This window comes from Hyla sarda, chromosome 9 (assembly GCF_029499605.1).
Source record: "Hyla sarda isolate aHylSar1 chromosome 9, aHylSar1.hap1, whole genome shotgun sequence".
In the NCBI taxonomy this organism is placed as follows: Eukaryota; Metazoa; Chordata; class Amphibia; order Anura; family Hylidae; genus Hyla; species Hyla sarda.
Genome location: NC_079197.1, coordinates 103,489,221 through 103,499,545, shown reverse-complemented (window position 1 = coordinate 103,499,545; position 10,325 = coordinate 103,489,221). Strand labels below are relative to the sequence as shown.

General features: G+C 43.5%; 1 protein-coding gene and 1 pseudogene across 2 annotated transcripts in view; both read left to right on the top strand.

Moving 5' to 3' along the window:
• Positions 1–328: 328 nt before the first annotated feature.
• AMOT (angiomotin) overlaps positions 329–10,325 on the top strand; it is a 76,808-nt gene continuing 66,811 nt past the window's right edge. The window contains exon 1 of one of the 2 annotated variants that reach the window (XM_056539446.1): positions 329–475. The gene's annotated coding sequence lies outside the window, so the exon portion shown is untranslated. Of the gene's footprint in view, positions 476–8,116; positions 8,272–10,325 lie in introns of those variants that run through there. The other variant, XM_056539447.1, reaches the window with a different exon arrangement.
• LOC130292130 (U2 spliceosomal RNA) lies at positions 6,455–6,624 on the top strand (annotated as a pseudogene).

The window sequence follows — 10,325 nt, the reverse complement described above, 5'->3', positions numbered from 1 at the left end:
GTGATTGTAAATAATCATTACAGGAAACTGCATAAGACCTCGTGTAGAAGGGAAGTGGAACAATTTCCCATAGCAACACAGATACTTTTTTTTTTTAAATCTAAAGCAGATTCGAAAATGAAATTAAAAACTCTGGTTGCTATGGGCAACTGCTGCCGTCTTTAAACTCTACTCTGCACACTTCGCGGTATTCTCGCCTGTTCCTGCATTTTCTCCAGCGCCTCATGAGTTACTAAACCTTGCCCTGAATAAACCTTGGGAGCACAATAGACGCCTGTGTGACCGTGACCGACAAGCCTCTCATCCAATGAGAGACTAGGTGGTGTGGTAATCGTCCAATGAGAGCGTGGGGGCGGGGCCAGAGCCCGAGCTGAGCGTTTTCCCGGCCAGTGAGTCGTGAAGAGTGAGTTGGGGCTGAGCTGAGTGTGTGGAGTGGCCGCTACACCGGGACTGCGGGGGACACGGCGTCCATATGGTCAGTATGAGCTGTGTGCGGTACCGGAGATGGGGTAACTCCGCTCAGTCCTTGTCCCTGTTGGTTGTCAGTGTTCCGGGCATTGTACGTGTGATGGCTGAGGCTTTGGTAGCGCTGCAGTGACATGTGTGCGGCGGGGTTGTCATATGTAAGACATGGACACTGTTCACATTGTACCCGTGTACCTCATCCTCCTGCTGGCGGCTTTCTCCTTCACACTGGTTTTCTGTGGCGATTTACAGAGTTTACTAACTTTTCTTATTGTGACAATTGATGGAGCTGCGGTTCTTGCAGGATTCTGTTCACATGCTGCGGATTGGGTGTAGGAGAAGCCTCCTGTTCTAGTAAGGGAGACTTTTGTAGATATTTAGTGAGTTTTATTAATGTTAAAGGAATAGAGCTACTTGTGTGCCAAACAATAAACGCATGTTTATAAAGGACTCTCCTGCAGTGTGTGAACTTAGCCCAAAACGTGATGCTGGTAGATTTAGTGGCACCTGTATTGCAGGTCTATAGACTACTGCACAACTACAACTTCCAGCATCCCCTGACAGCTAGAGACATTCAGGACATGATGGGAGTTGTCGTTTTGCAACTGCTGCAGATCTGTATTATAGACGGTTGCAGGTCACATGATGTGGTGGGATGCTGAGAGTTGTACTACTGGATCATAGCGGAACAATGTGTTGCCAGTCTATAGAATAGCTATACCAATCTTCAGACTGTGGTTGCAAAACTACAACTCCCAGCATGTCCTAACATTAAGACAACAGCTGCAGATTGTTGCTATAGTCCTGTGTTTTCCAACCAAGGTGCCTCCAGCTGTTTCAAAACTACAACTCCCAGCATGCCTTGACTTTCAGGCAACAGCTGCAGATCAGGTGTTTTCCAACCAAGGTGCCTCCAGCTGTTTCAAAACTACAACTCCCAGCATGCCCTGGCTTTCAGGCAACAGCTGCAGATCTGGTGTTTTCCAACCAAGGTGCCTCCAGCTGTTTCAAAACTACAACTCCCAGCATGCCCTGACTTTCAGGCAACAGCTGCAGATCAGGTGTTTACCAACCAAGGTGCCTCCAGCTGTTTCAAAACTACAACTCCCAGCATGCCCTGGCTTTCAGGCAACAGCTGCAGATCTGGTGTTTTCCAACCAAGGTGCCTCCAGCTGTTTCAAAACTACAACTCCCAGCATGCCCTGACTTTTAGGCAACAGCTGCAGATCAGGTGTTTACCAACCAAGGTGCCTCCAGCTGTTGCAAAACTACAACTCCCAGCATGCCCGGACAGCCTTTGGCTGTCCGGGCATGCTGGGAGTTGTAGTTTTGCAACAGCTGGCAGCACCCATCAATATGGCATCAATGTATTCCATATTGATGCCATGACTTGTGTTGCCAATGGAGCTGACAATCTAATTTGCCTGCCTGACATATAGGAGGGCAGGACACCTCTCGGCATGTCTGTTTCTGTGACTCCATAGGGTGACTGTATGATAACATTTGTGCCATGTTGCTGTGTGTTGTGGATGGCACTATCCTTGGCAGGATGCTGGGCACACCTGTCTCCCTGTGAAGTGCACCACCTGTTCCTAGCAGCGTCCCACCTCTCGCCTTCCTCCCCTTGTCATTCACCTCTGGCCAGTCTTTCCAGGGAAGAGAGGAAGGGAGGAGTGGAGTTTGGCAGGGAGGGCTCCTACGTGGCTGGAGACCTGGGGTGGGAGCAGGAGATTCCTGTCTCCAGGAAACCGCAGGACCACATTCTCTCCTCCCCCTACCGTACTGGTGTCCAGGGAGCAGTGTGCCAGTACACCAGCCCCAGTCGCTAGGCAACTCTATGGACGCTCTGCAAAGATGGCCGCAGCACTCGCTTTCTAGCTCTTCTATGATTTGTTCTTCAAGACTTCTGTTACATTTTATCACTTGGTCCTATTATGGCATTTTTATTTTTACAGTCTTCTAATGGGATTGTTTTTATTTCTTTTAGAGGACAGGGTTGTACGGAAATAAATCTGAACAAAACTCCTTTGTGACATGTGACTGTGTACACGAGTGTTTTCCAACCAGGGTGCCTCCAGCTGTTGAAAAACAACTCCCAGCATGTCCGCACATCCAAAGGCTGTACCCTGGTTGGAAAACACTGGTGTAGACTGGAGAATTGTAGATAACACGCTGTGATACAGAAATGGTTTATATCTGCTACATTTATCAGTTCTGACATCTTTTGTCCAGTATTAGAATTTTTTTTTTTCTTCTGTCTTCTAATACAGGTCATGTGTAGTACTGCAGCTCATTCCCATTAAAGGAGTACTATCCCCTATCCACAGGATGGGGGATAAGTGTCTGATCGCGGGGATCCGAATGCTGGCACCCCCGCGATCTCCTGTATGGGGCCCTGGCTCTGCTGCGGCTAGACATGAGCGAACTTACAGTAAATTTGATTCGTCACGAACTTCTCGGCTCGGCAGTTGATGTCTTTTCCTGCATAAATTAGTTCAGCTTTCAGGTGCTCCGATGGGCTGGAAAAGGTGGATACAGCCCTAGGAGACTCTTTCCTCGGACTGTATCCACCTTTTCCATCCCACCGGAGCACCTGAAGGCTGAACTAATTTATGCAGGATAAGTAATCAACTGCCGAGCCGAGAAGTTTGTGACGAATTGAATTTACTGTAAGTTCGCTCATCTCTAGCTGCGGCTCTCCCCATGCAGGAGGTAAGTCGGCCGCTGCATGACGCCTCAGCCAACACGCCCCCTCCATGTATCTCTGTGGGAGAGGCAGAGATGCAGCATATATGCATCCCAGCCTCTCCCATAGAGCTGAATGGAGGGGACGTGTCTGTCGACCTTTTAGTGAGGTCTATGCTACAAACATGAGACGCTGCAGTTCCGGGGCCCAGTATGGGAGATTGCAGGGGGTCCCAGTGGTCAGATCCCCCACGAACAGACACTTATCCCCTATACTGCTCATAGGGGATAAGTTGTCTATGGCTTCAGTACTCCTTTAGGGTGCGTTCACACGAGCGGATCCCCACCACGTATTATGCTGCCGATCTGCCACTGAAGGACTGCTGTATGCAGCTTTTACAGGTGCCTGCTCGGAGCGGCAATACGCTGCTACAAACAGACACACTGAAGCGATGTGCGAATCGCTGTGCATGTGTGGTGTACTCACACGCATCGCGGCCAATCTCCCCGCTCTACGAGCTAGGCCAAGAGCTGCCGCGATGTGCGAGTATACTGCGCATGAGCACGGCAACTCGCACATCGCAGTGTGTCTGCTTGTAGCGGCGGATTGCCGCTCCAAACAGGCACCTGTAAAGGCAGCATACAGCGGTCCTTCAGCGGCAGGTCCGCTGCATAATACGCGCTAGGGATCCTCTCATGTGAACGTACCCTTAATGTCAATAGAGCTGAGCTGCAATACCAAACACAACCTGTGGACAGGAGTGGTGGTGTTTAAAACAAAAACAACAAGCAGCCTTTCTTTTATACTGGACAACCCCTTTTAGTGTTCATTCACATTGACGGATTTTCTGCAACATATTTGCTGCAGAAAATCCGCAACAGATTTTGCTACCATTGGGTGAGCAGAAAATCTGCAATAGTGGCAGATTTGCGGATTTTCTGCATACTCATTGAAGTCCATGGTAGCAAAATCCGCTGTGGATATTCTGCTGCAAATATGCTGCAGAAAATCTGCCTGTGTGAATGAACCTTGTTACTATGTTTTAAATTATTTTTTTTCGTTATTTGCAGGGTATGTTCGCACAGGGGGAGATTTATCACAGCCTGTGCAGAGAAAAGTTGTTCATAGCAACCAATCAGATCGCTGCTTTCATAGGTCTCTTTAAAAATGAATGAAGCAATCTGGTTGCTATGGGCAACTGGGCAACTGGGCAACTTTTCCTCTGCACAGTTTTTAATAAATCTTCCCCACAGAGTATATACGCTCCAGATTTATGCTTGAAAAATTTGAAGCTATAAAGAAGCCGAAAAGATCATGGGGTTTGTAGAAATCATGTCGACAAGCTGCGCAAGCAAAAGCTGCACATATATTGCCCTACGGCGCAAATTTTAAATCCGCAGCGTGTCAATTTATGTTCCAGTAAAGCTGCAGATTTCTGAAGATATCCGGATCCACAGCAAAATCCACAACGTTTTTTTTGTAAAATTTTTTTTAACATTAACATAATCTTCACCAAAACCCACAGTCCAAAATCCATTCAAATAGTCTGTACAATTTGGTGGAGATTTTCCTCTGCAGAAAATCTGCAGCATATATGTTCTGTGTGAACAATATATTGTTCTCTATAAACAAGAATATTTTGGGTATTGTGTTTTTATTTATTTATTTATTCCCCCCCCCCCCCCCCCTCTTGATACACTTACACAAAATTGCATAGAATGCAACAAAAAGGGGCCACAAATGATGTATCTTTCACTACTAGAACAAAATTTACATCTGGATGGAAAAACATAAAAAATGGACACTTTTTCTAAAATGCTATGTTTGGAACCACGTTTAGTTCCCCCCCCCCCCCCCCCCCCTTCCTTTATGCTGCATTCTCAAGGTTTGGAGAATGGTGATAGGGGCAGATGTGATAAAGTTCCCTGGCAAGGCTAGAACGCTCTGTGTCCTTCTGTCATTTGTCCTGGCGCAGTGCTGCATAGCTGATGACCATCTGCCCGCTGCCGCCTTTCTGTAGCTGTGGCTTCACTCTTGGCCCATTATTCATTAGGAGTATCCGGACTGTGGCCTAAGCTGCTCATTTACACACGGTGTAGAATCTTTATGGGGTCTTCCCTGACCGTCAGCATCTCTGCAGTTTGTACAGACTGCAGGGATCATCATAGAGAGGTGTATTTAGGGGATCTGGTGCTCTTGTGGATGATCCATTAAAGGGGTATTCCAGGCCAAAACTTTTTTTTTTTTTTTTGTTATATATATATATCAACTGGCTCTGGAAAGTTAAACAGATTTGTAAATTACTTCGATGAAAAAATCTTAATCCTTGCAATAGTTATTAGCTTCTGAAGTTGAGTTGCTGTTTTCTGTCTAACTGCTCTCTGATGACTCACTTCCCGGGAGCGGTGCAGTTCCTATGGGGATATTCTCCCAGCATGCACAGCTCCCGGGACGTGACATCATCATTGAGCAGTTAGACAGAAAACTTCAGAAGCTAATAACTATTGGAAGGATTAAGATTTTGTAATAGAAGTAATTTACAAATCTGTTTAACTTTCCGGAGCCAGTTGATATATATATATATATATATATATATATATATATATATATATATATATATATATATATATATATATATATATATTGTTTTTGCCTGGAATACCCCTTTAAGTATCAGAACAGGGCTATACAGAGCAGGTCTTATGGTAGATCCATCAATTCATCCTAGAGAGTATTAGCAGTGTTTTACTTTAGTTATATATTTTTATTTATTTATTTAGAAAAAACTATGTGCCCAGGTTTTCCTTTACAATCTATAGGCAATTTTAAAAAATGGCTACATACACATTTTTATGTTCTGCATTTTTCCTTTAGGCTTAAGTTTATAGCTATATATATATATATATATATATATATATATATATATATATATATATATATATATATATATATATATATATATATATAAATTATAACAATAAAAAAATACCGCAGCAAACTATTTTTGTAAAAGTCGGTTGAAATTCATAGCATATTTTCTAAAGCATTTGAAAACCCTGACACCTCCCATCCCCAAAGCTAAATCTGTACCAGGTCCCCAACCTACCATGTGCTGCTTATTTCTCACCACACAAGATCTTTGTTATAATAGAGAAGTATTTCAATGCAAAGGCCCCGTTCACATCACATTTTCAGTCTATGTTGCAGGAGTCCAGCAAAAAGGTATGCTGCCACTCAACGTAGTGTACCTGCATTGGGCCTATTAACTTTCATGGACCGAATGTAGTCTACTGTTTGACTATATTTGCTTCTCGGCCTTTTGGCTAAGATCAAGTGTAGTATCTGTTCTGATCCGTGGTTCAGTCTTTGGCCATTGATGTAGGATGGATGCTGCATGGAGGAGCAGGTGTACCGGGGCGTTCCGGGGCCGGTTCTGAGGAATCGGCTCGATGGCTGCCGTGATGTGACCTGTTTCCTCCTGGTCTCACTATGAGGTTGGGGGGTGTAGAGCCGAGGTACTTTTGAGCCTCGGGGAATGGTGACCCTGAGGTGCCGAAACTCACTGGGTGTTATAGCTCACTGAGTGAACGCACTGCACCATACTCTTCACCTTTGGCACTCACCCTTGGTATCCCGGCCTTCTGCCTAGAATCAGGGACATTTTTTCATAGATCCAGCCGGATGACCGGGCAGTAAATATACATTCATTCACTTATTTCTTCTTTTTGTATGTCACTGTGCCACGTTGAGTGTTTTTGTTTGAACACAGGATTGTCAGGATGCGGTACCCTTCTGGGTGTCCCTCCTGGCGGTCTAGGGGGAGGTGTGTGTGTGGCCATTCGGTTCCTCACCTCCCTGCAACCCCTGGGCATCTTGGCTTCTGTCAAGATGCCATCAGTATACGGCTCCTTGGCTGATACCTTGGTTAACGCCTAGGTTGAAGCCAGATGCATTTGTGACCCCTTAGTCTCTGACTAAAAGGGGCATCAAACCTGGATCCTTGCAGGTGCCTTTTGGAGCCAGTTGAGCCAGTTAACTTTCCGGAGCCAGTTGATATATATAAAAAATAAATAAATAAATAAATAAGTTTTTGCCTGGAATACCCCTTTAAGTATCAGAACAGGGCTATACAGAGCAGGTCTTATGGTAGATGTTGGGGGCCTCCCTCCTGTTGAAGGGCTTGGCGATAGACCGCATCCTTTGTGCACGTTTTTTTTTTTTTTTTTTTTTTTAGTGTGACATGTTTGCACTTTTTTCTTGCACTTTGGTTGATAGAGAGCACTTGCCTCGGCTCTTAAAAAAATAAATAAAATAAAAAAAAAGTGGACTATGTTTGCTTAATTAAAATGAATGGGGGAGATTTATCAAAACCTGTCCAGAGGAAAAGTTGCTGAGTTGCCCATAGCAACCAATCTGATCACTTCTTTCATTTTTAAAAAGTCCTCTGAAAAATGAAAGAAGCAATCTGATTGGTTGCTATGGGCAACTCAGCAACTTTTCCTCTGGACAGATTTGAAAAATCTCCCCCAATAGGTACATCAGGGTAAACGTTTCATACCCGTTTGCTATTATACCGGTGATGTACCAAACGTGAGATGTGAATGGTGTCTAAGGTTGCAGTGTCTGTAAATGCCACCATACCTCTGCACAGCCCTTTTATAATGCTACTTCTGTGACCTATGACATGATCTATAATGGCATAGAAGTGCCGCATATGTCAGACTGCATTGAGAGTGCAGAGCTCATCCCCCGCCGTGCCAGCACCTGTGCTTATCCAAGTCTTTTATAGTATGAATAGATGGACTTAACATTACACATAGTTAGGAACAGCTATGGGATTGTGGTGGTGCAGTAGCTGTTGTATAATAGCGCTGCAGTTTCCCCTGTGAATGGTCCATTTGTGACAGAGATACCGAGGAATGTGGGGTTACCAGGTCAGAGGATTAAAGCCTATCAAATGTGAAAGAATCTGTAGATAAAAGGGAATATTTGACCCCATTGGCCAAGGCCTCTGTGAGATTCTTTTTTACATTCTCCTGCAACTGCAGAAGTGTGGAGGAGGCATCATGGTGTGGATCACATAACTGTACATTGCTTAGATGAGGTTCCTATGGAAACGCGTAAGTAACCGGATTGATTGCTTTTATTACAATTTCGCTCCGTGCTGTATAATTATTATGTAGTGTTGATGTGAGAGAATATTCCATTGTTCTACATTTCCGTCTCCTAGATGGTGGTGTTAAATAATAGTTTGGTGCATGTTGCGGGATTATGTAGAGCACCAGTGTATTGATTTCAGCTAAGATGGATTACTCTTTGGGACAGGGTCACACTCCTGTGAGTCCATCATTGTAATGTGACCATTGTTTCCTCATGTTCCTCCTATATGTGATGCATTTTATATTGAGTAGTCAGAATACTTGATCTGTGCAATAGAGGACTGGGCTGTGAAGGGTTGGATATACATGATATTGCAGAATACTTCATTTTGATCAGTCTCTATCACATTCTTCAGTTCCTTCTTCATTCTTCTTTTTCATGGGACCCGTTGTTTATTTGCTCAAGATTTTATATAGAAAAAAGTTGCATGCGGCCTCTAACCAAAAGCGTGTGTGCGTATATATGTGTGTGTGTGTGTGTGTGTATATATATATATATATATATATATATATATATATATATATATAAAAAGCAAAATCATCGGTAGTTGCAGTATCTTGTAATACCTTTTTTATTGGACTAACAAGATTTTGTAGAGACAAGCTTTCGGGATTCCTCCCTTTATCAAGTCATAAGCATTTCTGAGCTCACAAGGAGAAAACACAGGTTCTATCTCACAAAATATGCAGGGGTTGAAACAACATTGTTTTAACCCCTGCATATTTTGTGAGATAGAACCTGTGTTTTCTCCTTGTGAGCTCAGAAATGCTTATGACTTGATAAAGGGAGGAATCCCGAAAGCTTGTCTCTACAAAATCTTGTTAGTCCAATAAAAAAGGTATTACAGATACTGCAACTACCGATGATTTTGCTTTTTGCATCACTGGACTAATACGGCTACTCCTAACTAATCTATATATATATATATATATATCTCTATATCTATCTATATATATATATATATCTATATATATTTTTTTTTTACAATAGTTGTCACAGCTGTGTTAAACAGATACCGTATATTGGGAATACTCATACAGCATATCCTCTCCAAGACAAAGGGGGGTGGTAGGGGGTTACCCTTGGAATCTCTGCCTTGTATATAACTAACTGTCATGGATGCAGATTGAATGGGGCTAATTGGCGATTGGGGCTTTCCTTTAGCAATATGCTTAGAATAAACGACATGTTGCTTATTCCGGCGCACTTAAATTGCATACTCCAAAAATCTATGCTGCAATTCAGTGTCAACTGTGGCACATATTCCCAACGAAAGCAATGGGATGGCGTTGCGTTGTTTTATAGCGCATATTTATGAGCCAAAATTTGTCTAAATTATGCTGTAAAAAGAAGTCCCGGAAAAAGATTTTATCCTCCCAGCAACACATTGGGGGAGATTTATCAAAACCAGTGCAGAGAAAAAGCTGACCAGTTGCCCATAGCAACCAATCAGATCGCTTCTTTCACTTTTGAAAAGGCTTCTGCAAAATGAAAGAAGCGATCTGATTGGTTGCTATGGGCAACTCAGCAACTTTTCCTCTGCTCAGGTTTTGATAAATCTCCCCCATTGTGAGTTTAATAAAGTTTCATTTAAAAAGTGACCTCCGGTTGGGTATGCTGAGTAAATCAGCTAGTTGCTTGGTGAGCAGTGGGGAAGGGATTGTATTGGGGAAATGGAGCCATCTGGTAAGAATGGGACATGATACTGGAAGGGGAATCGCCCCCCTTTTACCCTGAGTGCTGCTTTAAGATTAAAGGGTTATACGGATAAGGATAGAAACTCAAAGCTAATTTGTTCCAAAAACAGCACCACCCATGTCCTTAGTTTGTGTGTGTCGTATTACACCTCGATGGAACTAGGCTGCAATACCACACACAACACACACACAACCTGAGGAAAGAGGTGGTGATTTTATTTTATTTTATTTTTATTTTTTTTTGTAGAAGAAATTAGCTCTGTGTTTCTATCCCTGGACAACATCTTTATGGGAGGCTCTGTTGAGGTCCTCCTTCA